Source organism: Bison bison, unplaced genomic scaffold (assembly GCF_000754665.1).
Source record: "Bison bison bison isolate TAMUID 2011002044 unplaced genomic scaffold, Bison_UMD1.0 scf7180017864456, whole genome shotgun sequence".
Classification (NCBI taxonomy): Eukaryota; Metazoa; Chordata; class Mammalia; order Artiodactyla; family Bovidae; genus Bison; species Bison bison.
The window spans coordinates 18263166-18280162 of record NW_011495018.1 but is presented as its reverse complement, the minus strand read 5'-3'; the positions used below and the strand labels follow the sequence as shown (position 1 = coordinate 18280162).

Sequence of the window (16997 nt, the reverse complement as noted above, 5' to 3'; positions counted from 1 at the left end):
CAAGCTTTTGCTCTTAGTACCTGTGTCAAGACCCTTTTGAAATGACAGAGCACTGGTATTAACTCTTGTTTAGACAGGGACACACATACTCTGAGTAACTGGGATTAGAAGATTTGAGCTCGGGGGATTACCTCAAGCTATGGAAAAAATTAGGGTTGGACATGAAGTATTTTCTCATAGCTTGAGGAAGACACCATGGCAGCAACAGACTGATTTTATTTTCTATTTTGATAGCCTTCTTGCTGTTAATGGAATGATAGCCTTTGGTTTCAGGAGCATACTTAGTATTAGCTTTGCCCTCTGTTGCCTTATTTAGATTTCTTTTTAAAGCAACCCTGTTTGGGGAAACATTGCTATTTTATGTATACTTGAAAATGATTTTTGAAGCCTGAAGAATATCAGAATAATCTGAATTTACTCATGTGCAAGCAAACAAATGTTTATGTTTTATATGTGTAACGAGCCCTTGACTGATAGAAGATACTTGGGAGAGTATGTGAAAATGAATGAATGAATGTGGGTAACAGTCTAGATTCTATATTTCTGGAAAGGAGTGAGAAATGTTTTCATTGTTCTGAAAATTGGAGTCACTTTTGATTTAGGTGTATTCAGCATGAAATTATTACATTCAAAATCTACCAAATAAGAGTATCTTCTAGCAGAATCTTCAGTTTGGAACTGTGGATAAAAATGTAAATGCGGAATGTTGAGAATCACCTTGGAATAGCTGACTTGGAATTTTAAAGAAGAGAATCTTGTTTATCACTGATGCTTTAGTGGCAGCTATTTGAATTTAAGTAAGGTTTTCTCTAATCACATGTCCATAGATAATATGTTGTGTCCAAGCATACTGCTAAAAGTATGTTTGCTGAGTGTGAGATTAATTGCATAAGAATCAACCAAAGATATGTCCGCTTAGTCTTCTATTGGCCAGTGTGGTCAATGTAATTTCTCTGTCAGGCTGATCAGGAGCAAGGTAAGTTCCTGGGGCACTTCTAACCCACATTAACACAACTCCACACACCCGTCCTTTTCCTCCACCCACAGTCTCAATTCACCATAAACCACCAAATTCTCTGATTGAAGGTGATACGTAAACAACCTAGAAAAATGCAAAATCCACAGAGAAGTGGTGATTGAAAGGAATGCTTCAATGCCTATAAACAATAAAAAAGGGAAAAATTCTCTATTGCTTCCCTGGGAGGGCCCCTGCGATGTGAGCTGTAACGAATATTCTGCATATGTCTCCATTTTGTCAAATCTCATTAAAGAGTCCTCCCGCTTTATGTCACTTGAGCTGTCCAGAAATCATTCATCATTTTTAGTGTAAAAAAAAAAATCATGTGGTTATTTAAATAATATCATATTAATGTTAAAGTTCAGCTGTCATTTAATGGTATGGCTTAATCAGATGTAGCATTTAGGAAAACTAGTTTATCCGGGCTCTACATAGCTTTCAGGTTGGCAGATTCAAATCAGGATTTATGGGTTTCTAAACCAATGTATTTCTATCCACGTTTCTGCTTGATGTACCTCACCCTTTTGTGCAGGACACTGCAGACAGTTATTTCAACAAATAAAGCATCTCCTCATATTATGTTTGAATAAATTTGCAAGTCATTTAGAGAGGGTGAAGCACAAACAACTTCTGTAACCTTTGACTGGGCTTTCTTTAGAAAAATCATACTAACAGGGTTACTTCATAAGCCCACAGAAGAAAATTACTCTGCTGAAATCTACTTGGGGTTCTCTTTGTACACAAACTCAGTCAATCACTGACTCATCTCCTTTTGGACTCTGTCTAGAGTGTGAACAGAAATAAAAATCCCCAGATGGACATCACCTTGCTATGTCTGAGCCAAGGAAACTCTAAAGTCCACCTGTGCACATTGGTGACTGTGGTTTTCACCAAGCACACCTGGGATCCTGTTATCAGCCAAGGCATGCAGTTGCTTTTAGTCAATGCTGTAACCTAACTGGAGCTTCCCAGTTGGCTCAATAGTAAAGAACCTGCCTGCCAGTGCAGGAGACGTAGGAGACATGGGTTCGAACCATGGGTCAGGACGATCCCCTGGAGTAGGAAATGGCAACCAGCTCCAGTATTCTTGCCTGGAAAATCCCATGGACAGAGGAGCTTGATGGGCCACAGTCCATGGGGTTGCAAAGAATCGGACAGGACTGAGCAACTGAGCACGCACACACAAACTGAGTCCTCAGGAACTAAATGCAGATGCTAGTTTTGGTTTAGTTTCTAATTACTCTCCCCCTTGATATACAATTTATATATTTTGGACTTGGGAAAGGGAAAAATATTTACCAACTTCTTCATTGTTTTTTTATTATTTCCCTGGAAAAGCAGTCTCTAGAGAAGTGGGACGAGGATATATGTTTCTAATAGGAAATCTTCTGTTGACTTCTCTGATTTTGCTTTTCTGCTGTATCCCTCCTATTCAAATGGCATTTCCCAGCCCTGGTGAGGTCTTATTTCAGAAAGAGAAGTCACAGTCTCTTACCAAAACTACACAGCTGCATTGTGTGTCCACAGTTGCTTCTGATTTAAGAAGAGTTACAGTATTGAACAATGCGCTCATCTTATGTATAAATGTATACCAGAAATGAAGGTCATTGTCCAGGGCAGGGGTTTACCTGCATGTAACATTCTACAGTATACCAGACCGCCAACTCAATGCTCAAAAGTCTGAGCAGACTCTGGGAGATCCTGAAGGGACAGGGAAGCCTGGCGTGCCGCAGTCCATGGGGTTGTGAAGAGTCGGACAGACTGAGCAACTGAACAACAAAAATACCAAACCAAGGAGTTTTTTATCTAAAAGAAAGATTGCTGATTGTTTTTAAATTTTTTTTAAGTTTGTTTTTTGTCAGATGAACAGAAATGGCATATCATGGTTCCTCATTTGAGTCACTTTGCTAATATTGATTAGTCTATTGTGAGGACAGGTGAAACCACTGTTTAATCAATGCCAAAGTTTGTATATAAATCCACCTCATTTTCTGTAAGAGTGATCAAAGGTAGATAGGGAAATAAAAATGAGTAAGTGGCAGTGACTACCATTTAATCTTTTATTAACTTCAAATGAGGTTTAAAAAAAATACATCTCCTCCCTCTCTCATACCTTCCCTTCCTTCCCTCTTCCTTTCTTTTTTTCTCTTTATTTACTTCTTCACTAAATATTTCATGCCTGAATACAAGGACTTGGGGCTCCTCAAATGAAACCAGTTTGATCCTTGCCTTCAGAGTACTTCAGTTAAGTAAAGAATATGTGCATATAAAGAGATGTAAGAATTCATAAAATTGACTGATTCTCAAGGAAGCTATGGAAGATTCTGTAACTTAATTAATTCTTACTGGTTATTAAAGAAAGTGCAAGGAAAACAAATAACCAATAGAAAATATGTTTTAAATAGCTATACCACAATAAGTTTGAAAAAATAAACAGAAGTTGACTCATGGAATCATAACATAGATTTTGAAAGAAACTTAAGTATGTAGAAAACATTGAGAAGTGGAAAAGCAACTGATTCAACCTAAATAATAAATATTCTTCATGTAACTATGCTATATCACCAAAAGAAAGAAAGCAAAAGGGAAAAAATGGTCCACTCAAAATTGTATTAGTAAAACTTGATATCACAATGCAGATATAACTGATTTCCTGGAAAGTAATTTTTCTTCTGTCTTGACATGAGATGAAGAGCTACCTGGGGACAAACCGTTCATTTCCTGACTCCGTAGACAGAGCTTTAAATAACGTGGTGTTCAGATAATAATGAAAATGGCCATGAAACAAATGACCCTTCATGCAGTGACAGGGGTCAAAAAAAAGTGAATTTTTCGTTGACTTCCACAAAATTAGACCATCATAATTGGCTGTCTGAAAGTGCGTCAAGGAACACTGAGAGGCTTAAATGTTCTCCATATATTTGCATGTGTGTGCATGTTTGTTATACATGTTTTCCTAGATATTTGACTGGAAGGTCTTACTAGATCAAATAGTACCAGCAGCCAGTGAAAATGAAAATAGACATTTTCAAGATTTTCAGCCAGAAAACAAAGCACATCATGATTCTATTTTTTTTGCCTCTGAATAGTGAATAATTTATCAGTAATTGTATGTTTATTTCTAAAAGTATCTACAGGATTCATTAGAAATGTTTAAGAGTTGTAATTTGAGTTAGGAAGATATGTTTTAAGTTTATGTTGGCGCATTGACTGCATATACCTGGGGTTGCAAAGAGTCGAACATGACTGAGCCACTAAGCACATACGCTGGCAAAAGGCTTATAAAAGGAAATGACATATCTAACATTTTGTAAAGTACCTTTTTATGTATGATATCTTAATATCAAATAATTTTCTCTCTTGCACACTACCAATCTTTGCCACTAGTATTTACACACACATATATACAACATCAGAATGTTTCCTTGAAAAAGTGAATTCTATTTATCCTTCCATCATGTATGTAGTAACTTTCTTGAGTATGTAGGTATTGAAAGGTATCTTGTAACTAATCTATTTAAACAAAGCAGGTGGGATTAAATGCAGTTGAGATAGTTATCATTATACATTTTTAATTGCAATATAATGGATTTATTATATTAGTTAAAGGTGTACTACATAGTGATTCAGTATTTTGTACATTACAAAATGATTACCACAAATATAGTTACCATCTGTTACCAAACAAAATTATTATATTATTGACTGTATTCTCCATGCTGTATATTACACTTATGTGACTTAATTGATTTTATAACTGGAATAACTTAATCCCCTTACTATTTCATATATGTATTTTTGTTAGAACTACTTCTGAGCCCATCTGGGGAATAATTGTCACCTATCATTGTTATCACATTTTACATTTAGACATGGTTTTGTTGCTTTGGTACAATGACAGGTAAAAACATCTGGAAAACTTAAATGTACTGTCAGAATGATTCCTAAGGGTAAATATATCAGAAACACCAATGCAGTTTCTATAAGCAATAGAAATATAGTTTTTTATTAAATAAATTTATTCTTAAAGAAATATGCTAAGACTAAATGTTTTTAATCTTCTTTAAAAATTCATACCCACACCCCATTTTGCCCAGGAAACATTTTGTTATATTTTAATTATCCTTATTATAATGTCTGAAAATTCAACAGTTAGAGTTTTTAAGTCTTGTGAGAAAAAAATGTCCTTGAGAATTTACTCTCAATTTTTATACACTGAAAAAGCCTTACATTTATATTTCCCACTTTTTCTGGTTTTTGCTTTTCTCTCTTTATGTCATTTCATTTCTTTCTTGGCCTGTTTTTAGTAGTGATGAACATGGGCCCTGACCTGAAATTAGTATAGCAAAATCTTAACCTCTAAGATATTCTTCAGCTTTTAATCAAGTGCTTATTCTTTCAGAACAAAATGATTCAGATTGCTGCAGATTCTTTAGACTTAACAGATTTAAGTTCCATGCTTAGAATAATGCTACAAAGAGAAAAAAAAAATTTTTTTTAATCTTAGTCACTTTTTGTGTGAGTAAATTTATTACCATACACTTGACTCATTGCTCTCATCCTCTGACCCCTTCAAGGCTGACATGGGTGATGTTTTTACCAAACTAAAGAACAGCTTTGGATTTCTTTATATATATATATATATATATATATCTTTAATAACATTCTTGTAGCTTTAAACATAGAATTTGGTCCTATGTTAGACATTTGAATACAGCATCTATCAATGATAACTGTACCAGCTGCTTTAGGCATATGTCTGACCCTAACCATACTTTACACAAATCATATTTCATTCTTAAAAACCCTGTGAAGGAAGCATCATATCTCCATTTTACAGATGAGAATAACAACGCTTAGTGAAGTAGACTATCCATAGTCACATACAGAATGAGAATGTGAACTTAGCTCTCTCTTTTGAATGCACTACACAAAAGGTTCTTAGAGCCAGTTTTCACTAATTAGTAGTGAAAGTGAAAAGTGAAAGTGAGGTCCCTCAGTTGTGTCCGACTCTTTGCAACCCCATGGACTGTGGCCTACCAGGCTCCTCTGTCCATGGAATTTTCCAGGCCAAGAGTACTGGAGTGGATTACCATTTCCTTCTCTAGGAGATCTTCCTGACCCAGGAATTGAACCCGGGTCTCCCACATTGTAGGCAGACGCTTTACTGTCTGAGCCACCAGGGAAGTGAAAGGAAGACTTAAAACAAACTGGTTTTCATTATCCAGATGGTTACTCTCATCTGCTCTCTGTGTCATGACTCCATTTCTCCTGTAAAATCATTGTGGTAGTAAACAGTTTCCTTAACATAGTTGATTGTTACAACAAATGGAAAAGGAAATCCTTGGCAATCATATGTCAGTTTTCCACCTTCCCCTCTCACCCCACACTCTACTGGTCTGGAATACTTAGAATTTTAAGAGCCCGTAGCCTACACCACACTGCATCTTTTAATAACAAAAACCACTACTTATGTGCTCGCTGATAGCTTGTAGGTGGCAGTCACTGTTCTAGGCTCTCGCTATACATTATCTTGTTTCATCTTTATGACAACTCTGTAAGGCATTACTCCCATTTTAAGAAATAAGGAACTTTTGTTCAATATTGTCCAGCTCTATAGAAGTGCTCTGCCTCCAGAGCCTGTTTTTCCGACTGTGCTGGACTGTTAACCCAACTATGAAGAATTAGTAGCCTCACAGAGAGTCAGACAACCATTCTGGGTGGTTCTTGACAACAGTCAACAAACCCTTACTAGATCCCACTCTTTCGTACAGACTGAAGGTACTGAATCTGGGCTGTGTAGACACAGAATCTGCTGTGTACCAGTGAAGTCCTTAGTGAGCTTGTTTTTATAGAGTCCTTTAGAATCACTTTATTTAAGCCTAGACTATGTGATATTCTAGGCTTAAATCCTTCTCTCTCACTGGACAGTTGAGGAAGGGGAGCCTCCAGGTTGGTCTCTGACTCTTCATCCCCATGTATGCTCTTCTAGATATTATTGGCCAGTTCATCTTCCAAAGTGCAAACCTAGTGCTGTTTACTTTCCTGCTTAGAAACCTCCCAAGTTTCCCCTTTGCCTGCTGACACGTGTCCTCCTCAGTCTTATCCCAGGGTCTTCCAGAGAATGCGTTCTAGTCTTATTTGCTACTACTCCCTCTGGATATACCTTCTGTCCCTACTAAAATGAACTATTTCCCATCTCCGTAGCCCACCTTAGATTTTCATTAGATTTCATTTCATACTTCCACCTGGCATTTTCTCCCTTTGTCACCTGTATTAGTCAGGGATCTGAATGCAAGTGAGAGAAGTCCAGATCTAACTGCCTATACACAAAAGAGGGACATAATTTTTGGGGGGAGGGGCTCCAAAATTTTGGGGGGCTCCAGAATCACTGCAGATGGTGACTGCAGCCATGAAATTAAAAGATGCTTACTCCTTGAAAGAAAAGCTATGACCAACCTAGACAGCATGTTATAAAGCAGAGGTATTACTTTGCCAACCAAGGTCCGTCTAGTCAAAGCTATGGTTTTTCCAGTAGTCATGTATGGATGTGAGAGTTGGACCATAAAGAAAACCTTTATTTTGATGCTTTTGAACTGTAGTGTTGGAGAAGACTCTTGAAAGTCTCTTGGACTGCAAGGAGATCAAACCACTCAACCTTAAAGGAGATCAGTCCTGAATATTCATTGGAAGGACTGATGCTGAAGCTGAAACTCCAGTACTTTGGCCACCTGATGCAAAGAACTGACTCATTGGAAAAGACCCTGGTGCTGGGAAAGATTGAAGGCAGGAGGAGAAGGGGACGACAGAGGATGAGATGGTTGGATGGCATCACCAACTCAATGGACATGAGTTTGGGGAAATTCCAGGAGTTGGTGATGACAGGGAAGCCTGGCGTGCTGCAGTTTATGGGGTTGAAAAGAGTTGGACACAATTGAGTGACTAAACTGAACTGAACTGAGTTGTCACATGTCACTAAAGAGTTCAAGGGCAGAAGTGACTACAAACACAGTGGAATCTAAGGGTTCAAGCAATCAAAGGATCGTTACAGTCAGGTGTTGCTCTTCCCATCTCTCCTCTCAGCTCCCTTGTGTGTGGTTCCGTCCTTCATCAGGGCGCCTCCTTGTGGAGACAAGGCTTTTGCCACCCCTTTCAGTGACATCTGTTGAATCCAGCTATTTTTGTTCCCCCGAAAAGTCATAGGGTGGAATCTTACTGGTTCTGGGTGGCTCTGGTTGTGTAAAATCTCATTAATCTATGATCTGATATTTTAGACCTGGAACCTCATGCAGGGGATGGGCACACAAACTGAGAGCAGTTCCCTCAGAAAAACCCAGAGCTTTTACTAAAAAGGATAATAGATACTAACAACAGGTGTCATCTTCAGAATGTTTCAGCTAAACTTTTGTCTATACTCTGGATCTCAGGTGAAATCCCATTATTTTCATCAAGCCCTGATCAGTTTCCTAGCCAGAAATGATCTCTGCTCTGACTCTTCAGGGTAGTTTTTCCTCTCGCATGGGGTCACAAAATCAGACACGACTTAACGACTAAAAAACAACAAGGCGCTAACATCCTCTATTTCGCTTTGTGTATGTTGTAGTTATTAAGGACCATGGCTTCATTTCCTTGTAGATCTTTTTTACCCCCTCCCTCATCCCCCAAGGGATTTTATATGTTTCCCCAGGATATTGTGCAGCCAACTGAAATGAATAGCAGAGGGTATCCAAATAAAAAAAGAAAACAAAGCCAGGAATCACTTTAGTACCCCCAAAGCATGGAGTTTCAACAAATGCCTGTATAGATACCAGATAGGTAGAAAATGTCCTCCTGCTGCTGCTACTGCTGCTAAGTTGCCTCAGTCATGTCCGACTCTGTGCAACCCCAGAGACGGCAGCCCACCAGGCTCCCCCGTCCCTGGGATTCTCCAGGCAAGAACACTGGAGTGGGTTGCCATTTCCTTCTCCAATGCATGAAAGTGAAAAGTGAAAGGGAAGTCGCTGAGTCTTGTCCGACTCTTAGCGACACCATGGACTACGGCCCACCAGGCTCCTCTGTCCATGGGATTTTCCAGGCAAGAGTGCTGGAGTGGGGTGCCATTGCCTTCTCTGAGAAAATGTCCTACCTGAAAGCAAAGCAGGAGACACAATCAGAGGGTCCACAGTGTTGGATAAAATGAGACTAGCCTTTAGTTGAGGTCAACCATAGCTTTCCAGGCTGCTGAGACAGGTCCGGATAGACCAGTTTCCGGTGGGAGGCGTCGGGGTGGCAGGGTGAGAAGACAGTTCTTGTGTCAGATCCCTACCTGGAGGAGAATGAGGAGTTTCTATGTAACCAGTTGTCTTCAGGGGTCTCGGTCTAGACTGTAAGCTGCTGGTGGTCAGGACCCCCATTGCATTTACGTGGGGCCATGCTCCCCCGGCCTGGATCTGGGCCTGGTCAATGAATGATCTTTGGAAGAATGGTCAAGAATAGTTTCAAAGTTGACATCTAGGTTCTTGGATGTCATTCAGTTGAAACCCTGCAGGTTTTTATCCATTGCACTTTGGCTACCATGTAAACATGTTCTTTCAAAGATAAAATAAGTAACTTCACAATAACAGAATATTTTTGTCCATTATTTAATCACAGTGGAAAAGCATCTTATATTGATATTTTCCTTGGATGTGAGTCACAATTTGACCTAATTCGCGAATTACCTTTCTTTTATGATTTTTTCCTTTTATCCCCAGGAAGCATGCCATTCTTTAATGCAATGTAGAATATGAAGAGTGCATGTCACCTTCACCATCAACGCTTTCTTTGAATGCAGCCTTGAGCTGTTAACTGGAAGCAGGAGCCCTGGGCCTTCCTTGTAAACAAGTAATGGAGCCATCAGCTCGCCGCCCCCCGCCCCTTGTAAATAGCTATTTATTAACATATACCATCACCAAACAACATTTTTCCAATTGCAGGCCCCCACAACATTACACCACTGTCTGCTCCATTGTAAGCTCAGGGAGGCCTTTGGCCATCTGTTTCATTAGACGCCAGAGGCAGTGAACAATATCTGAACTTTCCTGAAGCGAGTGCCCGGGCTTCCCGCTTCACACATCTCCCCCTTCCTCTTCTGCCACTGCTGCCACCGCCACCGCTGCCACCGCCGCCACCATATTTTTTTGTTTGAACGCTCACATTGTAAATTAGTGTATTCACACATCACTTTTAAAAGGCTCGCTGTGTTATAAGATGGGACAAAGCGAGCTCAGTAACAGCCCATGCACAGTGCAGGTGGTCGAGCTAGCTGCTCCCCAGATCAAAAGTCAAACAACTGTGAATCTCTTTTGAAAGTCCAGTTAGGGAGACAAGGCGAGGCTTATCTGCACAAACAAGAACGAGCTATAGATATACATCGCAAATGCAAGAGGACAAAAAGGGGTTTCAGAATCTTGTAGGAGAAGAAAATCTAATGCTGACAATTCTGAGGGCAGCTCTAAAATACGTAGCTCTTTTTTTTTTCTTTCTTTTTCCTTTTTTTTGGTAAAATTAGTCTTTTATTGTGTGGCGATTGTTAATTATTATTTATGCTTTGGTACTATTCCTAAAGTAGCTAAGATTTTTTTTTTTAAGCCACCTTGGGGGCAGGAAATAGCTCCTTTTCATGGTTGTATTTTATTTTTCAGCAGCATTTAAGGACAAACTCCTATTTATACCACACAAGCAGTTTTGTCTGTTGTAAACAAAGTAAGTGGCTGGGAATTGTGCTTTCCCAGAAATGTTTTCCAGGGAAGCCATAATAAGAAACAACTGTGTACATCTTGAGATTTTTTTTGTCATCTAGGTATTAAGAAAGAATTGTTTGCATTCATGGAAAAAAAAGAAAAAGAAAGAAAGCATTGTTTATAAAGAAAGATATTCAATATCCAAAAGTGTAATTAAAATATTTTTTAAACTACAAAAGTTGGTCACCTTGCTTGTATTAATTGAGGTAGTTTTCTTTTTCTTCTTTTAAATTATTTCCAACATTTTTTGATAAGATAGTAACTGAAATGACCGGAGGCATTTTCTTTTTTTAACCTCAGCAGCCTACTTAGAAAGTTAGTGGCTTCTTTTGTAAAATTGTGTGAAGGACTTTGAAACTAAAGTCTGACTATCAATCAATGGGGAAAATGCAAAAATGGTAAATTTTATTAAAAAATTTTAAAAAGGGTTAAACAGGTTTGGAATTATGAAAGAACAGCATAGTTTCTTATAGTTTACATAGCCACTCTATTGTCCATATTCTGATATCTTAATGATTTTATGATTAAAAAAAAAACCCTCTCAGCTTTCTAATTCTCAAATCAGTTAAAAGTGTCTCAATCAGCAGAGTCCCCAAGTACTTTCAGAAAAACCATGCTCTTTATCTCAGGGCATAGAGCAGTGGTCCCTATCCTAGGAAGGGTTTCACAGAGTCTCTGAACCACTGGAACTTTCTGAAAATTTTTGTGTATGTGTGTATGCATCATGCTGAGAATTTTCCATAAAATTTTCTGAAGAGTCCCCAGCCAACTCCAAAAAAGTTGAGAAATGAGACATAGTTACAGAACTGTGTACAAATGTCTTAGCTAAATACTACTTACAGGCTTTGATACCCTGGCTTATTTGAAACGTATTGGTCTACAAGAAACACTTATTTTGAATTTCCCACAAAGTTTAACAAGAAACTTTTCAGGGGTGCTTCCTTTGGGAAATCAGACCATTTATCAAAATTAAATCCTGAAGACAATCTTAACAGTTAAAATCTCTATAAGGCCTTATAGTTTGTAAGGCACATTCACGTACATTATCATTTAATGTAAATTTCAGAGGAAGTCTGTGATTTGGCATCATCATTATTATCCTTGTGTCATAAATAATTGAGCCCTACAAAAGTTGAGTCTTGCCCAAAGTCATTCCATCAAGATGGGGCCGAGTTGGACCAATACCCTAGTATTAGCCTCAGAAACCATGTTCTTAGCAACAACAGCCACAGCAGCATCTTCTTCAACAGCAAATGTTTACACCGTGTTTTCTATGTCAAAGGGAATCTGGTGGTTATCAGAGATTCAACAAACTCAGAACTCTACTCCTAGGTACCTTAATATTTTTAAGAAATAACAGTGCATAGTCACTTGTACTTCATGGTCAGTGAGAGATAGAGGCTGTAGGCTGCAACAAGAAGAAGAAATCCTGGTGCCCACAGTCAGTTAAGATTTTATAGAGGAAATGGCAGGTACCCAGCCTAAAAGTTGCTGCCTAATTCTTAACCCACTCATGGTGTACGCTGCTTCCCTTTTTATGGCAGCCTCAAAGTAGTAACTTCCAGTGGCAGAAATTGAATCGAGGGTAGGAAGGATGGTGTTAGAGAGATCTTATTTGTCCACGATTGTGTTGAGGGTATATAGAAAGTTAACAACTTGTAATTGCATCTGCTCATAAAATAAATATGACCCAAATCCTTCTTGAGAATTTAATTGCAGTAGAGTTTAAGATTTTCTTCAAGTAAACAAGAAAGGCTTGAAGTCACCTCAATAGAAAAGATAATTTCATAATTGCAAACAATTATGAAAAATCTTTTCACACATTTACCCCAATTTTAGAAAGATACTAAGAACTTTCATACCCTTGACTAAAATAATGTGTTTATAAAAATCTATGGTCTTCAGAATTATACTACATATTTACTATAGCTTCTATACTTGGGATTCATGAATAGATGTGAAGAATGTTGGTAGAGTACATGGATTATTTTATTGTGATCCATTAATTAGTTGATAAGTATATCACTTTAAAACATTGAATTTTTTTTTCATATATTCCCATGAAATCTTTTTCATCAAATGGGTTTATAGAAATCTAGTTAGTAGCAAACTTGCCCAGCCAATGAAGAAAAGCATTCATTTTCTGTTCTGTATATGTGATCTGAAGCCATAGCCTTTAGGTCTTTTAATCTGTCTGTTCAAGGCCAAGCTATTTATATGGATAATTTTTAAAGCTTCTGTATAAAGAAAACAAGAACATTTTATTTATTCACTGGGGTTTTTATGTGCCTTGAAATTGCATAGATAAAGTATTTTCTGGCTCATGGATCTGGAGGAGATAAAAGGTCTCTTATTTTATAAGGCTTTATGTAAGCTTTTCAAATGTAGAGTTTTCTCATGGCTGGAATTTTTTAAATGAAACATTATTTCACCATTATAATTGGAGTTTAACGTGGGCATCTTTTTCTTTCCCTGAATTGCACGTTAAATTATGTGTTTAAGATCGGTTTTATTGCGTTTTTACCTTCTGGATTTTCAGGAGCTCTCATGTTGGAGAAATGAATTTACCAATCCTCATTTTTAGTATTGGGCAACTATTTAATATGCCTCCGACTGGAACACCCAAAAATCAGATTTAAGAGGCAAAGTGAAAGGTATAACTTGCTTTTGCAGCATATTGGTCAGGAGGATAAAAAATTATTTACCTCCACCCTCCTTAAGAATTTTTTCTGAGACTGATGAACTGAAAAGGAAAAAGAGGTATTTTTGAACTCCGGAGTCACTGGATTCAGACCAGATTCTGGGTGAACATTAGCTGCTGTTAGCTCTGCCATGTCAGGGCCAAGCGACAGCTTTCCCTGGCTGGAGCATTCCCAAGCTATCACGGCCATCAGACAGGTGGGGAATAAATATTGTAGAATGGTGGGACATCTGAAGAGCAAGCTCCTGATCCCCAGGACTCAATTTGGACCAGCTTCAGTTGGAGCAAACAGGTGTTCCTGGGAGGAGCTGTCCTCAGGTGGCTGAGCGGGTGCCATTCTTTCACACACATGAAAAGTTCCCTTTCCCTCTGCCCGCAGGAAAATTAGAATTAACTACAGCTTTTTCTTTTGAAATGGAAAAAGAGAAATAAAAAGATGGCACCAGGTTTTGGCTCTGACTGGATTTCCATGGAGCATGTAATCTATGATGAATGATGAGAATTCTAGAAGCAAAGCATCCTTGCAGTTTTCAACACTGGAGATGCTGTAAAAACTGAATGAATGCAAAGAATCTGTTTACGCATGGCTGTACCTGTCTCTAAGACTATTCTAAGGAATAGTCTTTCCTTCTGTTATTCCTTTGTTCATTCACCAGTTATTTCATGAGCTCTTGCGATTTTCTCAACACTAAGCTAAGTGCTAGGCATAGAGTATAAGACAAAAACAAAAGGCCCTATCCTCCAGGGACTTAGCCTAAATTGTAGTTGTAGTAATTGGTTTGAACATGAAAGTGAACCTGGGAGTCTTGGGGAAACTGGACTGAAAGTAGGTGCTGGCATCAGAAGGATTTCCTTTTCTGTAGTGCCATCACGCTGAGGGTATGACTATCGTTTCATGTGAGGGGTCGTTCTAAGTCAATTTTTTAGTATAAAACATAAAATAGATATATTAAAGAAATCTTTTAAAAGTAAAGAAATTGTTTTAATCCTTCTTCCTTAAAACAAGCTACTCTGTTGATACAGGTATTTCCCTTTATTCTTTCAGTCATGATCCATGTATGATGTTAGATTGCTCCTCTGACTTAATATTGTATCATAAATGTGTTGCTAAAATACCACATCTTCATAATTATACTTCTCCTAATTAAAAACTTTTTCTAGTGAAAGATTTAAAAAACCTTTTATTTTGTAAAAAATAATAATAATAATAAGTATCAAGAAACAGGGAGAAAGTAATCCATAGTCACACTAGTGACAGGTATCAACTATTAAAGTTTTGGCATAGATCATTCCAGTAATTTTCTCTGTGAATACTAATTCTATTACTAGTTCTATGAAATCTCTTCTTTACCTCATCCATTGCTTCATCTGTTACCCTTTTATCTTTTTTAAACCTCACAGGTTTGACTTTACAGTTATCTGCCCTTCATTTTATAAAGGCTGTACTCCTGCTGTTTCATTGAAGAAACCAAACAGTTTTCAAAAACCTGTGTAGGTTTCTTCAGCACACAGTTTTCAGAATTGCACTTTCCCTCTGACACTTTAGGATGTCATATTCTTTCCCTTGTTCTATAAGATCTTTTTTCCCATCATCTTCATGTTGTTGCACATTTTTATTTGGTTTGGTTAGTTTTTAAATCCTCTCCTTGGGTCTGCAAATGGATGGCAATGTTATGTGATCAACTCTGTCGAGAGAGAGTCCTCCATCTCCAGACTGTCTTCACGGGAATGAAACGGGACTTCTTCCTTCCCCTACTTCTTGACTCTGGCATGAAAAGTGTCCAGCCCTTGGCTGTACACCTGTTATCTCCTTCCCATCTTTACCCTCTACCACTGCCTGCAAACACACTTTACTTACAAAGACCATGCTTCCCAGGGTTCACCATACCTTGCTTGTCACTACCCAGTATTGATTTATTGTTTACCTAGGAACTGTAGTTTCTTATTGGCTATAGAAAAGAAAGAAGGTGAGGAGTGTGGAAAAGGAGGCATGCCCACAGTAGTTCACATGTCTCCTACGTGGCAGCATCCACCATAAGAAAGACAGATGCCTGGTTTCTCGTTGTAACAGAATTCACATTTTTTTTTACCTAGCAGCAGACTTCGTGGGAGGTGGACTACTGCTTACATTTTTCAGCCCAATTCATTTTTTGCAGCAGTAGAAAATCCTTGCAGGTTCTGGCAACTTGTGGTGACTGTTTAGGTGTCATAAATTATCATCATTTTTTTTTCATTACAGTTTAATGGGCACTTTGATAGGTACAGCATCCAGAGCCATCAAGCAGGTGCCATTTTAAACCAGAAACCATAGATGATCTTTAAAATCACCCTAAATAAGAGGACCATGCAAACCATTTCTGTAGCTCAACCCTTGGGCCTGTATGCTTGGGTGGTCTTGTTTTAACTGTTACTGTTTAATTATTGATGACTTACTGACATAAGGCATGGAAGCCTTAGGGGGAATGAAATCCCATGAGCCATTTTCCTTAGATGAATCTTCTTTGAGGTTTAAGTGTCCCTCTAAGTAATATAGTGAGGCTGGATTTAGGGGGTCATTCTAAATACTGCCTGGTAAAGCCAGCTGTGGCATCTGTATTCATCGGTGGAGTCTGCTGATACATCTGGAAAAAGAGGCATGTCTGCCCCGTGCTTCATCATGACAGCTCATGTAGGCCAGGCATCCTCACAGCATTCTGTACTTCCCGTTTCTCTTCTCTCTCTCTCCAAGGAAAAAGTCTAATCCCCAGCAATAAAAATGACTTACCTTTAGGAATTGATTTCCCCTCTTAATGCTCCTATCCTGGATGCTTTTATTAAGAAAATGGTAAATCACTCCATGGGCTTCCCTGTTGGCTCAGCGATAAAGGATCCACTTGCTGTTGCAGGAGATAGCGGTTCTATCCCTGGGTCAGGAAGATCCCCTGGAGAAGGAAATGGCAACCCACTCCAGTATTCTTGCCTGAGAAATCCCATGGACAGAGAAGCCCAGTGGGCTACAGTCCATGGGGTTACAAAGAGTTAAGACATGACTTAGCAACTGAGCAACAATTTACTCCACACTTTGCAAGTTCCTTTGCAAGGAACTTTGCTGAGTTTGTAGGGATGGAGAATGGCTCTTTCCCTTAGAAAACTCACATCCTAACCAAAGAGGGCTGAGGAGTGTAGAGGAAACACGACTTCCAGATGGATGCTGAGCAGAAACCCCGTGTGCAGTTCTGAGTGGAGATCATTGCCAACTTGGAGGAATTAGGATGAGTTTCATGGATGGCAGGGCATTCATAATGGCCCTTGAAGGAACGGTGAGATTTACCCAGGCAAAGTTAAGAGATTCCAGACTAAGAAAACAAACAAACAGAGAAGTAGCATCTTGCAAGGCAGACATGGCAGATAATGCAGATCAGCTTTGTTGTCAATTCTGTGATTTTTGCCTTTTGTTTTCTGGAGCTCTTGTTTTAACAATTAGTAGATCACCTTTCAGCACGCTTGTACAGAAGTGTCATCTCCCTCCCAGCCCACC

General features: G+C 38.6%; 1 protein-coding gene across 3 annotated transcripts in view; it reads left to right on the top strand.

The window, feature by feature from the left end:
* VTI1A (vesicle transport through interaction with t-SNAREs 1A) overlaps positions 1 to 16997 on the top strand; it is a 372758-nt gene that overhangs the window by 224337 nt on the left and 131424 nt on the right. The window lies entirely within an intron of this gene.